Below are 21646 nucleotides of genomic sequence, written 5' to 3' on the forward strand. Positions count from 1 at the left end.
GGGGTATCAATCTGTTGTAACTTAATGAGTCTTCTTTAGTGAGCAAACAGACGCTCGGGCCAACAGTGGCCACGGTCGATATCTGTCCGCCACTCGTGATTGTATGCACAGAAAAGAGAGACTACAGGCTTAGAGAGGGAGGAAAGGAGAAGGGAAGGGACAACACGTCTTAGCCCAAGAACAAAAGTGTGTTTTTAAAGCTGCCATATCGTAAACTAACTTCCAATTAAGAAAAGTATTACACGAAACAATGATGTAAACACATTATGCATTACTTCAGTTTCTGCTTTATTACTACTGGGACCACGAAAGTGTTTAGTTTGGTGGATTAATACTGTACACACGCACTCGCATCATCTCCTCTTCTCCCCGCAGCATCCACGCGTCAGAGTGATGAATGTCTCCTTCCTGCGAGTGACCTCCAAGGTCAGCAGCAGCGGTGGGGGGAAAAAAATGCGGCCCATTTCCCTCCCGGCAGCAACAGCAAGGTAACAGCTCAGGCATAATTCACCATCGCTTGGCCGCTGCTCTAATCGCAAATGTAATCAAACTGGCTGGGACTCTGCAGGCTCTGCTGAGCTAGGCTGGACTGCGCCCGGGTGGGGTGGGCTGAGCTGAAAAAACAGGGAGGGATGTTTTTGAAGCTGGAGCACGCTCGCTGTAGTCTTCTGATGGAACAAAGAGTATGCATGCCGGTGTAAGGTGCACACAGAGGCGTAACACCTGTCCCATTATTGACGCAGGCAGCACACTGATCGATCACAAGCAGCAGGAACATATTAGAGCACTGCAAAACAAAACGCATGCCTCACTTGTGCCACCTCTGCCTGTAAATGAAACACAAGCATGCCATCGTGCACAGAAGCCAGCGATAGTGGCCTAATGAATACAGGCAGCTTTGCAGTCGGTCGCATCTCCTCACTGGAGATATATTATCTAGGCCACAGCATCAATCTTCCTGTCAGCAGCCGCTGCAGCCGCTATCTGTGCCTCGCCATCATAAACACATATATTATTCATGAATTAGCATTATTGTCCACTTAATTATTCATCAGGTCTTAATTATCCGGCAGATAATCTATTCCAGGTCGTGGGAAATTAGATAAGGAAAGATAACGTTGTTGCTAGGCTCTAACCATCTTTAGTGCGAGCGTGGAGAGCTTTCCACTCGAGTGGTTTTTATGATGGGTGCATTAAAGGAGTTTTGGGAGCATTACTGGTAAAATTGGGGGGAAAAGAGGGATAAAGCAGGAGAGACAGAGAGCTGAAATAGTCTGAGATGTATTTAGATTGATGGGGCAATAAGAAGTAGTTTTTAAAAAGGATGATGTATTGCAATTAGCACCCCGAGGAGTGCGTGATAATGAGACCATTAATTTCAAAGATCTCCTGTCACTTATTGTAGAGACTATAAACGGAGTGTACAGAGGGAGCCTAAAAAATTTACCTTTCTTTGTACTGCTGTAATCAAAACCTCATCGCTTCTTCATGTACTTCCCCTTTCGAAGTCAACGCTGCTGTCCACCAGCTCTGGCCATGTTCTCACTCCTGTCACCTCATCTCCCCTCCTCCTGCAGACGCCTACCTTACCCTCTCTTTCCCTCCTTGTTTTCTAGTCAAAGCACACACACACACACACACACACCACAGAGGACGATGAATCATTCATAGGAGCACATAATGCCCTCAGCCCTCTCGCCAGAGACAGAGAGAGAGGGGAGGGCAGACAGAAAGACAGTGGGAGAAGAGGATTATGAGAGTGAAGCTGGAAATGAAATGGGTTAAGATGTAAGACAATACAGTGTGCGATAGATTAAGCAGATGGATTAGATTAAAAGCATGTTATTGGGAGGCCGGTTAAGACATTTGACAATTTAATAAGCTCTGACTGACTGATATGGATGATTTTCATAGGGTATATAAGACAGTTTTTCTTTCATGTATTTTTAATCATATCTGGACTAAAGCACTTTTCCTTTTCTACTTAATTGACGTGTCTGTCTGCTTATGTAGCTACAGTGTTCATGAGCAGAGTAAGTATGAAGTCGTTTGATCTCAGAGCTGCAGCACTTTGTAAGTCAAAGCAGGACCACATAGACTAAAGACAGTAAAACAAAAAAAATGTGCAGGGGAATAATGATGTTTCCCCTGCTGAAAATTTGCTCACTTACAAAGAAATGAACAGTCTCTAACCTTTATAGTAGTTTCATTCTAATGAAGAGACAGAATAACAAACAAAATTCTAGAAAAAAGTGTGTTACATAAAGTATTAAATTGATTTGCATGCCATTGAGTGGAATAGCTGTTTGATCTCCAAGCAAAACATGACTTGCGGTAAGATATTTCTTGTAGTTGGTCACCAGGCTTGCACATCTCAGGAGGGATTTTGGCCCACTCCTCTTTACATAAACTCTTTAAATTCTTGAGGTTTCTTGGCTGCTCTTTGGCAGCTTCTGACTTCAGTTCCCTCCACTGAGGTCTGGAGACTGGCTAAACCCCTCCATGACCTTACTGTGCTTCTTTTATAGCCACTCCTTTGTTGTGTTGGCGGTGTCTTATGGATCACTGTAATGCTGAAATATCTATTTACAACCCATCTTCAGTGTTCTGGGTAAAGGGAAGGAGGTTACGGAGGAAGGAACTACTAATTAGTCAAACATGCTGAGTCAGCTGTTTTCATATGAAACATATAAATAAATCATTTTGTTCAAGGCATTTAGAAAATGTTCAGAACTCCGTACTTAAAGAGAAGATAAAACACTTTATTTAATGTAAATTTTATTTTTAAAAAAAGATCAACTAATGTTCAAAACCAGGAAGGTGTTTTTAAACGTTCATATTAATGAAATATATTTATTGAATGTAGTTTTAAAGTAATAGAAGCATTCTTTTTTAAATATCCTTGAGTTTTATCTGTAGCTTGAGTGGTATCCATATCTGGCAAGGTATGTTTGATATGAGGTCCAGGAGTTGACATTGTATCTCTGTTTATCCATGACTTATTTATACTGTTTCATACCAAGTAAGTACTGTGTAGAAGTCTTGAGCCACATCTTATTTCTTTGTATTTTACTGGGAAAATGAGAAAAAGGTGCAGCAATTTATTGAAACATCTGCAAACATACTTGGAAATACTGTATATAAGGCAAAAAGAGAGTTTTTACGATTCTCACAGTCACAGTGTGAGCTCCCATAGGCGAGCTGATCCCACACTGCTTCAATAATGTTGAGGTCCAGGGCTCTGGGGAGGCCAATCCATGACTGATAGTGTTCAACTGTGTGTTTTTCTGCTTTTCTGTCACTTTTTATAACAGTGTGTTTGGGATCACTGTCGTGCTAAAAAATGAAGCTATTGCCGATCAAATGCTTTCCAGATGGTGTTGCATAGTGGATCAAAATCTGATGGTACTTTTCTGCATTCATAATTACACCAATTTTGACCAGATCCCCAAAACCACTGGCCGAAATCCAGGTCCCAAACCAAATACTCAAACCAGATTTTCAGTCCATTTCTTGTGGAATTTGGCATACCCCAGCCTTTTCTCCCTGTTTCTTTTCCTTAAAAATGGCTTCTTGACAACCACACTTCCACTGAGACCATTTCTGATGAGGCTTCAGTGAACAGCAGATGAATCATCTGAAGGGCCAGTTGCATCTCTCAGATCCTGTGACAGATCTGAATTTTTCCTATTTCATAGGGACATGACTTTAAAATACTATTCATGTGCTGTAAATACTTTTTTTAGGCCCGTCACTTCGTCTTTTGTCTGCCATTTGTCCAGTTTCTTCGAATATTTTGAGGAAAAAATGCACAACTTGCTGAGATATGCCAAGTTTTTAGCTAATAGCTCTTTGGGAATCCCCATGTCGGTGCAAAAGTTTTATGTTTCTGAAAAAGGCCAAAATCTGCTGGCTTATAAGCCTTATAAACCCCTAACCCTGGTCAGCAAGTCTCTCGATCACACATGAATCACTAGTAATGCATTCATTGTTCCCTGTGGCTGTGTGGTGCAAGAGAGGAGTGAAACAACACACAAGTATGTACTGACAGAATGACCACAGACACACATGCTCACAGGGAGGTCTTTGTTTTGTTTTCAGGGGAACTCTGATAATATAAGCAGCAGTTGGAAACTCGAGCCAGACAGGGAGGATTGGATAAAAGATTTTTTAAGTCACCCTTCATTCATCAGGTCTGTGCAAACTTTCCACTTCTCCGCTATGAAAACCGTCTAAAAAAAAATGAATCCAACAGAAAAGTGCCAAAAACTGCTGTTCCTAAAGTGGCCACTTGAGGCTGGTTACGAAAGGGAGTCAATCTTGATTTAAAATGTGCGCTTTTGGTGCAGACATAATCATGCTTACTATAGCTAATTTTCCTCTTCGTAATTTTTGTTCGGTTATCATTTAGTCTTTACTGAGGCTTTAAAGTTATGCAGTTTATGAGACAGGCTTGATTTGAGAGAAAGCTAAATACTCAGTTTCTCCTCTACACCTCACCCCACCTCTATTACCCCTGTTTAATAAACAGTAAAAACAAAAAAAACAAAAAATAGCATGAATGCTTTATCGATTCAGCAGCTGCTGAAGTGTTTGGTAGGAAAGAAAACCCCTTGTGGGCCATGATACTGTAAGATATCATTACAAATCACTGAATATGGTTACATTTCACTGTGTGTTATACTTGTATAACTATGCATGTGACAAATAAAGAACCTTGAACCTTGGAAAAAATGCACAACTTGAACCTTGTGCATTTTTGAACCTTGAACCTTGAATATGCACACATGAAAGCACAAAATGATGTAAAAATTAAAAAAAACACTATATGAGGTATGTCAGTTATTGCTGTACAAAACACTCAATTATGGCTGTGCCACAGCAGGAAAACAAATACGCTAGCAATCAGCAGCAAATCTGTATATCATATAGGCATTCATATTAAAGTGCTGCATGACATTGGCTGCTAGGGAAACCCAGTAGCTTGCGTGGCAGGCAGGACCTGATGAGTGCTGGAAAGTACCAGAGAGTTACAAGGGTAGAGCAAAGTATGTGCCATTGATGACAGTGACGAATAGTTTTTCTTTTGGAGCACCCTGAAGCCATTTCAGTCATGGCTTTTTGCATGTCGTCCATTATATTCCCACTGATACAAAATTTAACAGCTTTTTTTGTTTAGTTTTTTATGGTTGCTCATCGTGTTGCTGCAGAGAAATGTGTGCCCTGTTAAATCATATCTCATGGAGAGCGACCGAAAAGTGAAACCCACAGTAACAAATTACGCCATTAAGCCACAAAAGGCCACAAGATGACAAACCTCGCAGATATCAGAAGGAACAGGCGCTGTTCTGCTCTTCCATTATCCTCTCACCCCTCCAACCTATGCGGGAGCTTATTTTTCCATCTCAAGGAGCCGGAGTGTTTCTCTGATAATGCACCGACTCACCGAGAGCTCGACCCTTCCTCTCCTGCTTTCCCTTCTCTCACGTGCAAATACCTTTGATGTCTTCATTGGAAGTCTGGGGGTACAGAGTGTGTGTTTTGTATGTGCACATCAGTGCCACTGTTATCTTGGTAGTACCGCTTCAGCTCCTAATTGCCGCGCTAAAACAGGGGCCGTGGGGACAGACGCTCTAAACCTTCACCCCATCTTCACTCTTTATAATAGAAGCGGGACAGAAAAAGAGAGAGAGAGTTGGAGACACTAAAGTAAGGAGGGAGAATGAAGGTACTGATGCAAGGTGTAAGAGGCAGAAGTAACGAGCCTCATATGGGAAAATCCAAGAGAAGAAAAATGTGAGAGGACAGAGAAGAAGATTGATATTGAAATATGCACAAAAAAGAAAATCTGTGAGACATGTAAGTGATGGAAGTAATTATTGCCCCAATGCTTTTACGATGATTAACGTCATCGTAAAAGCGCGCGCATGCCATCAATTTAAACACACGTTTTCATATCAGCCTGGGGGAAAATTTTAAATCCACTCTACTAGTTATCTGGGTATGTTACATACGTGGTATCATCGCATAAACAGGATGAAAAAGAAGTCACATGAAGGATGACTTTTACTCCAAGCAAAAGAGGTTAATCTTCATACCAGGAATAAACTGACTGCACACTCAAAGATGCTTGTGTATTTCCTTGCAACAAACCATACAGCTATAACGATATTTGGTGGATTAGCACTGCTGGAAATCCGAGTAAAGTAGATGCGTCCAGGTGTTGAAACTAGTGTTATAATAATTGGCTTACAAACAGAGGACTAAATAGGTTTTAGGTTTTATTAAAGTGTCTGAGTATTCACCTCATTAAATGGGCAGTAAAATTTTTTTTTTTTTAAAAAGTCCCCTGTGCTCTTTTGTAGGCTTTTTCGAAGCAGGCAGCTGGCTAGACGCCTTGGCCCAAGGGGAGCAGCTAACTCACTCAGCTAAGGCCCCCACCGCTGGTTGCCATAGAAATAACGGGAAGAAAATACAGAACCTGCCAAATGGAAACTGTCAATTACTGTAGATATGTAGATACGGGCCGGGAGTGTGGGGTAGACGTCTTCTGAGCACAGCACGCATTCCTATCTGTCTCTAGCCACTGTCTCTCTCTCTCTCTCTCACACACACACACACACACACACACACACACATTCAGACACAAACGTGCCTCTCCCTCTTCATTTCTCCCTTTTACGCAGCAGTGATTAGGTGCTGAGTCCAACTGTGAGGGGTGTCAGAGATCGGGTGGGTGGGGTGGGGGGTGTCTGGGGCAGCACTGAAGAGTCAACTCCCCTCTGTAATCCACATATTGATCCTTTTACTCGGCTTGAGTCACGATCAATACAGGCAATAAAACCAGACGTAGCAGCCTCTCTGGGGAACCGTGACACACCCTCAGGCAAGCTGTGCATGTGTACACACACACACACACAAACACATATCTCATGACAGCATAGTGTCTGTAAAGTGTGTGTGTGTGTGTCTCGTCACAAATCAGTCCGCTGGACAGCTCTTGGTTGCTGTCATGCAAGGTTCCTCTCTCGAGACACTGGGAACATTTAACATGACAAAACAGTTGCTGTGCTGCATAAGTGATCAGACAGAGCTGCTGAGGCTCCAACCGGAGAGAAGCTGCAGCGCAGCACACACTACCATCAGTCATGAACATACGCCTTGTGCATAAATGCACAGTTGCAAAAAACTGCAGATGCAGATTTATACTCAATGAGCGTCACGCAGTGTATTGATATGTATAGACACATGCACAGTGAGTTACACTGCCACCTGCAGGTGTGCCAGTGACAGGGGACACCGAACTGAGGGCCACATGCACTCACCAGACCCTCTTTTTTTGTCTGCAGAACTCAGTACAGATTCTTCAGCGATTTTGGTCTATATTGACATTACATTACATTACAGTACCAACAGCAGCCTTTACCATCGATGCAAGGCAGGATGGAGCCATGCTTTCATGATGTTTATGACATATTTTGATTCTACTGTCTAAACGTAGCAGAAGAAATCAAGACTCATCAGCTGCAGACCGTCTGCTTCAAGGTTTGGTGTGTTTTACATGCAGAGATGCTCGTCCGCATACCTTGGTTGTAATGAGTGGTTATTTGAGTTTGCCTTCCAATCTGCTTGAAGCAGTCAGGTCATTCTCACCCAAACATCATTTTCACCCAAAGAACTGCAGCTCACTGGATATTTTCTCTCTTTCGTACTATCCCCTGTAAGCTAAACATGGATATGCAGGATAATCTCAGCAGATCAGCAGTTTCTGAAATGCTAGTACAGCCCATCTGGCATCAACAACCATGCCACGTTCCAAGCCACCTTTCTTCCCCTTTCTGATGCTCAGTTTGAACTTTCACTGGCTGGCTTGACCACATCTACATGCCTACATATGATAAGTTACAGCCATATGACTAGCTGATTGGATAGGTGCGTTAATGAACATTTGAACAGATCGAGGGGTTAAACAATGCATGGGCTGGGTGTGAGAGGTCCCTCATGATGCTCAATACCCTGATTCTGCATCGCTTAATATAAATGCCCTCTAAAGAAGGGAAGCTGCAGCTGAGAGTGAGGCTGAGAGCTTATTTAGAGCTCAGGGAGTGAGTTCTCCTATCCTTGGAAAAAAATACAGATTAGCTGTGAAATTACAGCAGGGAGGATGTTTATAATTTACTCTACATCACAGGGTCTGTTATTGTTACTACCCCAATCCCTCTGGTAATCATCATTACTTTTATTGTGGCTGTTAGCATAGCATCATTAGCATACAGTATTGCAGATGGGTGAGGGGAGACCTGAGGTGGATTGTGCTGCTCATAATACCATAATTTCAGACCAAAGCTATTGTTATAGAGGCAATGCAATTACGCAATTTTGCATCTTTTAATATCTGTTGGAAATTACACCGTTCCAGCTTCAATCAAATTCATGAGGTGTGTGAGACGCAGTGACAGAGTAGATTATATTTATGGAAATCAGCCCATGAAAATCACATTTCTGTGATTAGACATCTCCCACAGCAGAGTTAATACTTTTAGTTGCAAATATTATGCGTTGTTTGCATGCGAAATCTTGTACAGTCAGTTTTCCTGGGGACAAATTTTTGCAAACAATACATTCTGGGGAAAAAAATAGGTATGAGACTCCAACTGATGACTGTAAACTACGAATGAAACTGGGCCTGGTAGTGGACTGTCTGCCGTTCACTGTGATACTCACGAGTAGCATTGTTGCAGAAAAAAAGGTGAAGCAGTTTTAGGACAACAATAAAATGTGTTTTAGGAAATTATTCAAAGTAATGGAGAAATAACATTCTAATAAGACGTGAAGACAGACAGAAGCTGTAATATTTAAGAGTAGCACTGTGTCGAGCTGGGAAGTCGAACCAAGCCTGCGATAACTTGACAAATCCCAGCACTTGCGCTCTTGAGAGGATTGTGCTTCATTAGCAGATAAAGAGTGGAGGAGACAGAAGAAGAAAAAGAGAAGGGCCAGGGGAGACGGGACTGCTCTTTGTTCCTCAGTCTATACTCATTTCACTGTTATCTGCTTTAGGGAGCTTTATTTGATGACATGACCCATAAGTCGCAGGACCAGGAATTAACAAAGAGCACAGGTTGCATACGTAACTAGGATGCTCTCTTATCACATTCCCCCAAGGTGCAGGAGGCAAATAAACATGTTTGAATGAGCGAGAGAGAAAGAGGAGTTAAAATTTATTTAACAGACTTACTCTATATAAAAAAATAGCTGCATGTAAACAGCATTTGGTCTTCTCTTTCATTACAATAGGGATTCTTGTTGCAATATCTGCAATATCACATCTTCAGTGTCCTTGATCAGCTTAAAGATTGATTTAACCATCTCGTTTCAGGGAATAAGTAATTGTTTTGGGAAATATGCTAAATGCCAAATGCTAACTGTAAAGACAGTAACTGCAGGCTAGCTAGCAAAAGACACTGGTTCTCAACGCTAATCTCAGCTAGCTTACAGTGGCTGTTGTAAAGTAAAGTAAACGCACCTTAGGCCTACAGCTGGCTTCCTGTTAGCTGCACAAAAACCAAACGCGAGCTTTAGTTTTGCTTACTAGTGGTTCTGGCACGTCAGAACCTTTTAAACCAGGGGCTCCCTGGGCAATTTTTGAACAAATCCCCCAGCTGTTAAGAGCTGAAAATGTGTTTGAGCCTTGAGCTGACACAGACTTAAACTAGCCACTTAGCCACCACAGTTGAGGTTCATCAAAATTAAGAGGATAAGTAGACATACTCTTGAACTGTAGCTTTATATTTAACAGACAGGGGGCGTTGCCTCACAGCAAGAAGACTCCAGCTTCAAACCTGGGCTGAGGCCTTTCTGTGGAGATTACACGTTCTCCCCACATGGGTTCTCTCCAGGTTCCTCAGCTTTCTTCCACAGTCCACAAACATGCTTGTGAGGTTAATCAGTGGTCCTAAAGTGGCTATGGATGTAAGGTAGATAAAACGGTTAAATGTTGCTTTGAGTGGTCAATCAGTTTAACTAGAGAATCATTTTATAAATGTCAGCCTACTTCACACAGTACTAACAATCTTCACATCTAAACCAAATAAACAGAGTCATAAAAACGTGCAGTAATTCTTTTTATAATGATACACACAAGCCAAGAAAATCAATTTTTCATCCTCACAGCTGTAGACTCCCCTGGGAACCCCAGGGAGAGTTCAGAGGTCAGGCTTTCAGACTACATCAGGAATGACCTGTGACATTATAACCTTCCGCTTCTGCTTATCAGTGACCAGTATGACTGCCCTTTAAGCCTCAGCCACTCCCAAAGACAAAGCACATTCCTGGAATTTATGCCGAAAACATTTTTATCTTGCCATTTCACAGCCCATGCAACCATTGAGTGCATATGTGCAGTTAAAAAGACTCTTTTAATTTAACGGTAAAAACAGAAGAATGAAAGAGAAGAGAGAGTGTCGAGGGGACGGCGAATAAGGGGATTATTTATAAACCGCAGATCAATAATCATTACATTTCTAATTTCACCACAAAAGGGTTTGGCGCACGCATGTCTACGTGTTAAAGGGCAAGACGGGGGAAGGGGAGAATATTTAGACCATTATTCCCTTCAGACAGCATACGCACACACGCGCTTGTGTTAATTTTCAGTTCTGCAGAGCCTTTCATTCTGGTGATAAATGGAAGGTTGAGGTGTTGCTATTAAATCAGTTCTCTCTCAGGTGATTGAATAAGAGTTCCTGGGAGAGATTTAGATGGATATCTTTCTTCTTCTGTTAGAGCAGCAGGAGCAAAACATGCTACACCGAAAACACCATTTAACATTTCTCTAAACTATTTCTTCTCACTTTACAAATGTGAACTCCCATAAAGATCCTCTGAATCCATAAACACCGCGTACACCTGTCATATGTCTTTATTAGAAACACCTGGTTGTGAGCAGTTCATGCAGCACCATTCTGTTGGCCCAACATTTTGCCTGATTGAGCAGGCAGGTGAGCCATAAGCCAAAAGACTCCAAGGGACTGATTTTTCTCAAGACATTCACGGATCCCACAGACCTGATGAACTGCTTGTTTGTTTGTGACACTCGTGGTATTGCAGGGTTTTCTATTAAACTTGGTGGTTTAGAGCTGCGTCCAGATAATTGTGACTTAGTGATCTAGTGACGTTTACAGAGGGGTCATCCACAGGACAGTTTGATGATTGCAAGAGAATAAAAAAACCTCGTGATCCTCTAGCACACAGGTGACAAAACATAAGGCTCGGGGCTCAGAATTGGCCCAGCGAAGACTCCAATCTGGACCACTGAACGGATTTGGAAAATGTAAAGGAGGGCATAGATTTTACAACTTTTCCTACTAATAAATACTTCCCCCACAAACACAGACAATTTCCTGTTTTTTCCACAATGTATTAGAGACTTTTTTATTTTTTAAAGTGGATCCACAAGGGAGAAAAAATTGTGTAAATGTGAATTTACACTATTTACTATGGCAGCATTTGTTATCATGTAGAAAAACCGAGACATACGGTTGAAATAACGCTTCTTTTTCTTATACTAAATGGTAATAAATATGTAGTTACACACTTTACAAGGACAGAAAGTGGGGTTTCGCTGGTTCAGCCAACTTAAAATAAAACCGGGCTATATCTGACATCCCTGCCCTAGCACAACCATTAAGTTTGCATTTTGAATCAGACTAGTGTACATTAACACATTCACATACTCTTTTATAATCCACTGTTTATCCTTTGGCCACATAAAGCGTACAAAATTGTTGTTAGTGCTAATTGCTTTTTGGTAGCAAACTAATATGATGAAACTAAGATAGTAAATGAAGTGAACATTACCTTCATGCATGCCGACGTTAGTATTTCGCCTCTTAAAGTTGCATTCACGGCTGTAGATGCCAGTCTTGTTAAGTGTCTCACAAATGAAAAGAGCACCGTGTCTATTTATTAACTTGCATAATCTACTTTCAGAGATGATTTCTTATTTCTGTTGGGTATAAGGACTTGCCTCCAACCCCCTTTTTAATCTGCACCAATCAGCAGACTCTATTTACCAAGGGTACACTCTGCCGCAGTCACTCCACTGTTAATTGCCATTTCATTTTGTCACCACAATGGAGACTGCATACCAAATAGACATTTCCCAGGTAACTTTACATTAGGTACACAATATATCCTTTTTTTTTTTTGGAGACTTTATTCTATGCTGCCTGACGGCTAACAATGTTTGATAGTTGACAGTGTTGGCTGCGTGAAATGTCATGTGTGGGATATGAATTTCCCCAGTGAGCTCGGAAATGTCTGGAAAACACCTAGCAGTCGCAGCCGTGAAACCTGATATCGCCTGAGGAAGTTGTGGTTTGGTCACAGCTCTGCCTGTAGACAGAAAGCAATCATCTCTCGCTCTCTGTTACTCTCTCTCAGTCTGTCCCTGATCAAACATCAACTCCGCAGGGAGTGACAGGCACACGCTGAGCCCACCTGTTCTCGTCGGCCCTGTTTGTGCGTGTTTGAAACGATGCAGAACCCCAGCTCGCCTCTGCCATCGAGGCAGTAAGAGAAATAACAGTGATAAGAGCACAGAAAACACACACATAAAACGAATCCACCCACCAATCAAAAAGGGCAACCTGGCATCCACACCGTCCATTGACCCGGTGGGAATGAGTGTGTGCCCCGGCTGCATTCAGGCACAGAGCGAGGACGGAGGGGAGGATTATACTCCGACGGCCTATTCTTTGCTCCACAGCAGCCAGCCGCCAGCTGAGATGAGCTCTATTCGCCATTCCTATCTCGTAGCTGCAGCCTCACGGGCTCATCCATCTCCATTTCCCACTCCCTGTCGTCGTTCCTCCAGCGCCAGCTCAGCCTTAATCAATCTAATTACCAACTGCAGAATAGACCCCAGACCCATCTACCTGTCCACCTATGTCTGTCCAGGCTGTCTCCGTGCTTGCTTTGGGCCCAGACAGCCCCACCCTGCTGAATTGCTCAAAAAGTACCAGATGTTTTTTTCTTTTATTGTTTGCTATTTATGCACAGCCCAGTGATATCACCAATACACACGCAAACTGCCATCTTCGCATGTTTCTTTTTGTTGTGAAGTGCTCTCTTTTAGTGGATTCAGTCAATTATAAATAAACCAATTAAATTAAAATCTAAATGAGACCATTTAACAAATATTAGCATTAATTTTGAACACGCAGGCCTTGTTAGAAACAGTTAGAGAGTGAAAATGAGCTTTCATGTGCTCGTCCAACTTACTGATCGCTACAAAGGGATCAAATCACAGCCGTACTACTAGGTCTTCATAATATGAAGCGTGGCCAAGCGAGGAGAGGAAAATTAGTCTGATATTCCTCCCTCTCCCTCTCTGACAATGGCAAGCTAATTAAAATCCTGGCATTTCATATTCATGACTAATTAGCTAAACGAGATGGCAGCTCCAAAGTGGGCTGCTCTTAATTAAGCCAGAGAATTTGAGTTACACCTTGGTGCTGAGGTGTGTGTCTCTATGTACACTGTGTGTGCCTGTGTGTGTGTGTTTGCAGTTGTGTGTGTCGTAACAGCAAGACAATATTAATCTTGTCTGGTGGCCTGACATTCTCCGAGAAGCTGACCCCTGTCTCAGCTGAGGCAGAGGGTAAAGGTTGTCTCATGTTCTCTGTATATACTATATACCATGTATACGTGTTGCTCTATAGCGTCTGCAGCATTGTTTTATGCCTGGTTAATTGTCAAGGTGTTAGTAGAAACTACAGTAACATAACTTATTTTACATGAAATATGTGTTTCTTAATAGATCATTACATCAGCTTGAGTGGTGTAATGATACAAGCTGTTTCAGCTGAGGGCGAGAGGTGGTGTACACCCTGGACAGGTTGCCAGTCTATCACAGGGCTAATGCAGCCAATCACCAGCTAACCTAACATGCACGTACCTGGACTGTGGGAGGAAATTGGAGGCTACAGCCCCCTGTGGGGCGATGCTGGTCCTGAAACAAAGATATCATAAGAGGGGCTATCTCATGTGTCACCTCACAATCTCATTATTTCTCTGCTCATTTAGTGATGGTTTGTTTGCTTTTTGGTATTTTGTGACAGTGTAAGAAGCTACAATAAGAAAAGATTGTGTATTTGTTGCCTTTCAACTGCTGTGCCATCAGTATGACCGTTATGATCATAGCAATATAAGATAAATAAGGATTATAAGTTAGTTTAAGATTACAAATCCAGTAATATAAATGTTGACTTAGAAATGAGCACCATAACCACTTTAGAGGCTGTGGAAGTAATCAAAGAGCGGATTGATCTACTGTTTATCATCAGTGCTGGATTGTAATTCCAAGCAATCTAATTGCAAATTATGAAAAAAAAAAATCAACCTTTTGGCATCCAACATCAGTTAAGACATATTTTAATAACTGTGTGTAAGTAACATGATATTAAATCTTACAGAGGTCAAAGCTCTCTCCCGAGGACAAGGAACTTCGTCCTGTTCTTGTACTTTTATGCAACTACTTCAAAAAAATGCACCTGTGTTTTAATAAATCATTCATTTACTTCAGTGCAAGTGACATTGTTTGATCACTAACTTTAATTACGGGAAAAATTTCAGTGCACTGTAGAAAAAAGTTGTTTTTTTTCTGTTAAATTTTACTGAATTTTCCATTTAAAAAAAAAAGATAGAAAAATAAACTTTAAATTACCACATCTAATTAAAAATATCATGAAAAACCTGTAATCATGAAATTGTTTTTTTATGTAAAATTTCTGCATTTTTACATGATGGTAAATTTCCACTATTTTACGTTTTTTCTGGTGCTCCAGCTTCTAGGATGTGCATTTTATTACAGTTTCACAAACACTGCCCATTATTTAGTTAGGCTAATTTAATTTTACCAGACAGAACTATTCCATGAGTCTTGCCTTTTTGCATAAATCTTGTGCGGTGGACTTTAAAGACACGAGGCACAGGCCAACAGAGCCATTAAAATTGAAAAGAAACACTCTGTTTCATCAGCTCTTCAACAGGATAAACATCTCGCTTGAAAGTACAGCTTCGACTGCCAGCTCCTACTCAGCCACAGTGCGTTTTTTAAGTACTCTGTCTTTGGCATTTCAGCGGTAGTTAACTGTGCTGTCCATCTACTAGAGAGATTAAACAAAAATCTTGGTAGCCTGGATAAAATTTTATTCTCAACAAGTTTTTATTGAGTTATATTTTTAGTGTGTGCCAAAAGTAATCTTGACATTTAATCTGTGATGTCAGGAGGAGAAAGAAAAAAGTACAAAAGTAAAAGTGAACAGAAGGTAGGCATTACATTTCCTTCCATCCTTCTGATTCTAGTAATCTCAATCAGAAAATCCTCTTTTGTTCTTTACAAGATTCCCAAATCCCGGATAAATCACAAACGACATTAGTGAAACCTCTCTGTCTTTGTAGAGATTTGTATCCTTCAAATCTCTCAGAGTTTGACTGCTTTCATGTGGTCCTGTTGGAAAGGTGCTGAACTGCACAGCTTTGAAGATAGCCCCGGCCTTTAATTAACCATTTCTGCAGAAATATAGCTACGATGACACAGAAACTTTGATGCACCGTGAAAATATTCTGTGGGAATTTGGTTGAGACCAAGAGGATCTGTTCTGTTTCTCTTTGTTTTGATTCAGGTTCAGGAAGAACTGACATTAAGGATTAAAACTCTGTCATGTCAAAGCTGAGCCAAAGAAAGGTTACTTTACCGCCTGTATAATAAGTGCCATCTGCTATAGATGAATAACAGAAAAGCCTATTTATTACTTTATTAACCTTGTAAAGATAACAAGACAGATAACAATACTGTACAAAAGCCTCAATCTAAGGAATGTTTTTTGTTTGTACAGGAACCTAAATCAAGGGGGTTGAAACAGTTTTGTTCCTACACACAATGTTGAATCTATAAATAAATGCAAAAGATAACAACATTTGATAGGTATAAAACAGCATTCTTGCACCAACAACATGATTTTCAAAGAGCTATTTTCTGAAAACCTGGCATGTATCAGCATAGTGTGCAGTGTTTCCTCAAAAAATCTGAGGAAACTGCACAAGTGGAAGACAAAAGTCTTAAATATCTACAGCAGATGAACAGTATCTTAAAGTCATGTCCTAAAGAAATAGGGCAAAAATCCAGGAAAGACCTAACACAGGATCTGAGAGATAATCTGGACCTTCACTTGATCCATCTACTGTTGACTGAAGCCTCATCAGAAATGGTCTCAGTGAAAGGGTGGCTGTCAAGAAGCCATGATTAGGAAGGGAAACAGAGAGAAATGGCTGAGAAACACTAAATTATACAAGACCTGGACTGAAAATCTGGCTTCAGGTCATATGAAGTGATGAATCACTTTGTACAAGAGACAGTAACTGTCTACAACCATCTATAAAACATGGTGGAGACTCTGACATGCTTGGACTGCATGTCAGTCAGTGATATTGCATCTTGTCAGAAATCTTGTCAAAATTGATGGAATTATAAATGGAAGGAAAAGTCTGGAAAGCATCTGATTGGTAATGCCTTTTTTTCAGCATGACAATGATCCCAAACACGCTGCCAATGTAGTAAAAGCAGACCTGGATAGCAAAATACGCAGTGGAACACTATCAGTCATGGACTGGCCTCCCCAGAGCCCGGACCTCAACATTATTACTAAACCACTGTGGGATCATGTTGACAGAAACCAGAACAAAAGAAAACATCCAAAGAGCTTTGACTGTCCTTCAAGAAGCCTGGAGAACTATTCCTGAAGACTACTTAAAGAAATTACAGTTCAGACTGTGTTGAAGAATAAAGGTGCTCATAACAAATAATGATTTTCAAGCTTGTTAGAAATACACAAACTCTGTTTTTGCCTTATATATCATATTTCCTTTTATGTTAGAAACCAAGGGGTGAGTCATGACAATCACATAACACAAACATTTCCTTTATATTCCCTCATATTTCTTTATTTAAAAAAAAAATATATATATTTTTTTTTGCTTTTCTCCAAAAATAGGATTGGAGTTGTCATCTTATTATGATTTAGACTTCACAGGGTTAAAAAAACTCAAAACTTTTCAACTCAATAATGGTAATGTAAAGTAGGGGGATTTTTTATGTGGGTGTCTTCAGAACAAAAATATCGAACTAACATCATGCTTTTAGCTGTGGGCAATAGGATGTAGGTTTCTACCCACTGAATCAAGGACACTACGGCTTCATGCTTTCATTGTTAATGTCACATTATCCTTGCAATTTCGGCAGCCTGCAACACATAATGTGGCCGCCTCCTCTCTCTATTTTAACCCCGGTGTCGCTGTTAGTAAATGAAACATTGTAGGGGTATTCTTTAATGAAAGGTACCTGAGCCAGAGAGCAGTAAATACTCAAAATTATAAACCACATACTTCCTCAATAAAGGAGCCTCATTTGAAGGTGTGCAGGGATTACAAGGACAGCAGTTTCCCCTTCTGTGGCTCTCTCGGTGTCATTAGCACGGCTGTAAAAGCCTTACCGAAGAGAAGAAAGACAAACAAGGTTGTCAGGGTTTTTTCAGCTATAATATAGATGATGGAAAGGAACTGAATGCTTCCTGTAGATGACACTGTTGAAACGAGGTGTTGTAATGACAGAAAAAGAGGGGAAAGTGAACACAACAACAGGTTTTTGGGCTGACTTACACAGACACACACTGTCTCAAGTCACAATTGATAAATCTAATTTAATGTGGTATACTCTCTTATGTTATTACAGCACAAATGTAGACTACTGTTGCACGTGTACCTCTGCACGTTTGTGTCGAATGCAGTTCTGCTAAACTGTTGGGTTTTATTCCACTTACTCTATAGCGTGTCGTTTAGCACCAATGCAACAGACTTGTGGGAAAATTATGAAAATTATGAAACGATAACATGTAGGAGTTTTATTCTTTAGGACACCTTGAAAGAAGCAACCAATGCACGCGCAAAGCTGAGAAACACAAAGGTCAGTGAGAGGGTAGAATACAGAAAATGGGAGAGCGTGCTTAAATCATCTTGCACTGACAGTCTTATCATCTGCATGGTGCATAATCTCCAAAGCTCCTGGCGGATGATGTGCACTAGTCTATACGTGTGCGAGCACACCTATACGGAAGATCAAAAGCAACAGAAATTCTCCCAGGAAAGGCTGAAAAAACCCTAAAATATCCTCAAATTACTGTAGGTCGGTCATAAACATGCATGCTGATTGGATCTCCATATGGTGCAGAATATTTCATCACACTGGGGCTCAGATTTAAATACAGCATCTGATTAAATTCCTCCTGCTGTCTTTAAAAGCCCATCCCACTGTGAAAGAGATGGCCCCCAAGAAGAGCCTTTGCTCTGTGTGGACTATGCAGTAAATTGTGCACATATTTTTGAGTTGTCACCTTGTTATCAGTCAGCCTACACGTTTTTTTCTAGATCAGTTTTTACAGTAGACATAACGTAGGATCACCGACTCTAACACTTATGGTGTTGTGCCGCGTTGACCTTCGTTCTCGCGCTTTCAAAACAAATCCTAAGCAAATTAAAAGGAAACCGCAACGCGAGTACGTTAAAGATAAAAATAAAGCAATAGGTAAAACAGCGTCTTTAGTCTTAACATCAAGCTTGTTCCACGTTTCAGCGCCAACATCGATCAATTATTCAAATATTCCTGACTTGAAGGAAGGACCCGTCAAGACGAGTCTACTTTTCTGCAGCTGAGACAGGTGAGTTGTCACGCTCAGAGTCACAAGTTTCCTGTTAAATCATTTGTTACGGAGAATTCGTCCTGAGCTCCATCACAGCTGTCACACTTTTTTTTTATTTTACTCTTAGTAAGACAGTTTGTTACTTTTTCTGTTTATGTTCAAAGTCAGTATTTGTAGGAGTAGTTAATGTATCAGTATCATAGACGTGTATCTTACCTACCTCTGCATTCAAATTTAATGGTGTTTGTTGGGATGGAAATTATAATGAAAAAAATTGCCAAAATTATATATGACATTATGATCGGTAGTAATACACCATAGTCTATTTGCATTCTTGTGCTACAAGTAGCCTCCTAACAAGGAAAATACATTTAGGAAATCATTAATAAACCAATAAATAAAATAGATTTAGAATAATAGTTATTAATAAATTATCTGGTAACTCTGAATGTTTCTAACCTGGTTAAAACAAAGAAACAGTTACAAGCTGTTCAGTTTCTCCGGTAAGTACGTTTTGTTTTAGGCATACGACACATAAAACATGGATGTAGCTAGCAATATGTCATCCGGAGGTTTACGAAGACTCGTTTTAGATTGGTGTTATCACTAGCGCCATCTTGGTTTAAAAAAAAAAAATTGTTTTAGAAAAGCACGAGTCTGACTGCGAAACTGTCTGTTTACAGAGGTTAAGTCAGAAAGGATGAGAAATTGTTTTGCAACCACCTGATGGCTTTAAGATAGACAGTTTAAGACGGGTTAAGGTACATTAGCACAGGCTTCATTTCTTCAACCCCAAGCTGTGTCCATGTTTTATACTGTCTGTAGCTTTACGCCTGCTTCTCACTAGCTGACGGCCGATATCTTTGCTAACAAAGATAGCTAGCTCTTGGAAGCATTAAGTTAAAAACTGCCCATACTCTCTCATACAAATATGATCATTTCCAGTTCAAGAAAACCGAAATAATGATGGTCACAATGCCAGAACTTAAAATGTAAGTTCTGGGTAACATGATGACGTCTACGGGCAACTTCAGCTAATGATTAATTAAATTTGATAGGCAGATTAATTTTTTCGTGTGTTGCTGCCTGCGTTGCTTCGAGCTGACAGCGTGGAGATAACCACTCAGCAATACCAAAGTAATGTCTTCCCATGTTCCCACTTATACGCTCGATAGATCCGTTTTTCCTTCTCACCCCTGTGATGTGTTCATTATGCAGATGTCAATAAAGTTGCAGTCATGGTACTTCAGCATCAAGCTAGCTCTACCGAAAGGAGCGAGCGTACATAGAGGTTGTTTTTTTTCTTAATTTCTCACCTCTGGCATCAGTGATGGATTTTTATCCAGAGATATGCTGCTCACTGGATATTTTCTCTTTTTCAGACCGTTCTCTGTAAACCCTGCAGATGATTGTGTGGGAAAATCCCCGCAGATCAGCAGTTTTGAAAATACTCAGACCAGCCCGTCTGGCACCACCAAAAACCACACCACGTTCAAAGTCACTGAAATCACCTTTCTTCCCCGCTGCGTTGCTCGGTCTGAAAGCCAGCAGATCATCTTGTCTTATCATGTCTGCATGCTTACAATGTCACTGACGTAAGAATAATCAAATAGCAAGATACAGCTGATGAGATAGAGTGGAGTCTGATCGTAGGCCTTTGTTATTTGCTCATGTTTTCATTTTACTGTTACAGACACGAACGTGGACACAAGTTCTTTCGTCTTGTCTGCATAACATTCAGTATCTAAGGGCTTTATATCACTCCAGATGAGCCATCAATCGATAGCAAACTCTCCACCCACCACAGAGAAAAGCAGCCAACACAGAGCCCCACATATAGATACCGATCATACTCCAAAGAGACAGGAGACATGGAACAAAGTGAAGTCTGTGGCGCTGTGGGGGCTCAGTAGAGCAGAGTAGAATGAACTTACAGAGGTACGGAGGGACTTTGTGCCGACATTTCTCCTTTAATAAAGAGCACGTACTCCCACCTCTCACTGCAAACTTAGAGAAGCTTTATTGGTTCACATCTGACTGACTGCTGTAGCCACAGGGGGTGGGTGTGCATGTGTGAGAGGTGGGTGGTCAGCATTCACCCAATATTAAACCCACACACCCACAATATCAAACCTTTCAAGCAAAGAGGGGAGCAAAGAGAGGCAGGTTAATGGAGAGGGAGGAAAAGCCCAGAGGACAGCTGTGCAAGTGACAATGAAGCAGTTCGCTTTGAAGAAAGCATCTTTGACATGTATAAAATCCAAGAGGTCAAAGTGGCTTGGTTTAAAGTTTTACCTTAAGAAACATCTGCTTTGATGTGGGATTTGTTTAAGCAGGGAGGTGTTGCCTGTCACACCAGTCAGCTTGACCGTTATGACTTGACAGCCTATGGGGGAATAAGAGGCAGCCACACCTGCCCTGTCCTATCTGTGACGAGTTTTCCTGTAGATGCCTGATGGCAGTTCAATAACCCGAGCGATGTAAAGATGGACAGACAGTCAACTAAAAAGCCAGATGCTGAAACTCGAGGGCAGCTTCTGGGTTGTCGACGATTTTGAGGTCAGTAGTATGAAATGAAATGAGGGGATCTGCTCACAGGTTGGCGCTGGATATCTGCTTTTATTTTTCCTCTTTGCTACTGCACAGATTCTTCATTTAGACTATTTGCTTCCTGTCACTCTCACTTTTCCGGCATTCTTCTTTTTCACGGTCATTTTTCCAACTATCAGCAGCAATTGGGGTAATAGCGGGAATAATTAAAGTATTTGTGCCACTGTAAATGTGTATGTGGTCAATTTAAGCATGTGCACCATTCTCCATTTGCACCAAGCAAATGTGCAACCATGGGGAAAATTAATTTCTTATTATGTGACCTGCTTACTTCTAAA

At 41.0% G+C, this 21646-nt stretch overlaps 1 long non-coding RNA gene across 1 annotated transcript in view; it reads left to right on the plus strand.

Moving 5' to 3' along the window:
* Window positions 1-21646, plus strand: part of LOC102082705 (uncharacterized) — a 63291-nt gene that overhangs the window by 5745 nt on the left and 35900 nt on the right. The window contains exon 2 of the long non-coding RNA XR_003219962.1: window positions 376-488. This is a non-coding gene — a long non-coding RNA (uncharacterized LOC102082705). The remainder of the gene's footprint in view (window positions 1-375; window positions 489-21646) is intronic.

This window comes from Oreochromis niloticus, linkage group LG4 (genome assembly GCF_001858045.2).
Source record: "Oreochromis niloticus isolate F11D_XX linkage group LG4, O_niloticus_UMD_NMBU, whole genome shotgun sequence".
NCBI classification, from domain to species: Eukaryota; Metazoa; Chordata; class Actinopteri; order Cichliformes; family Cichlidae; genus Oreochromis; species Oreochromis niloticus.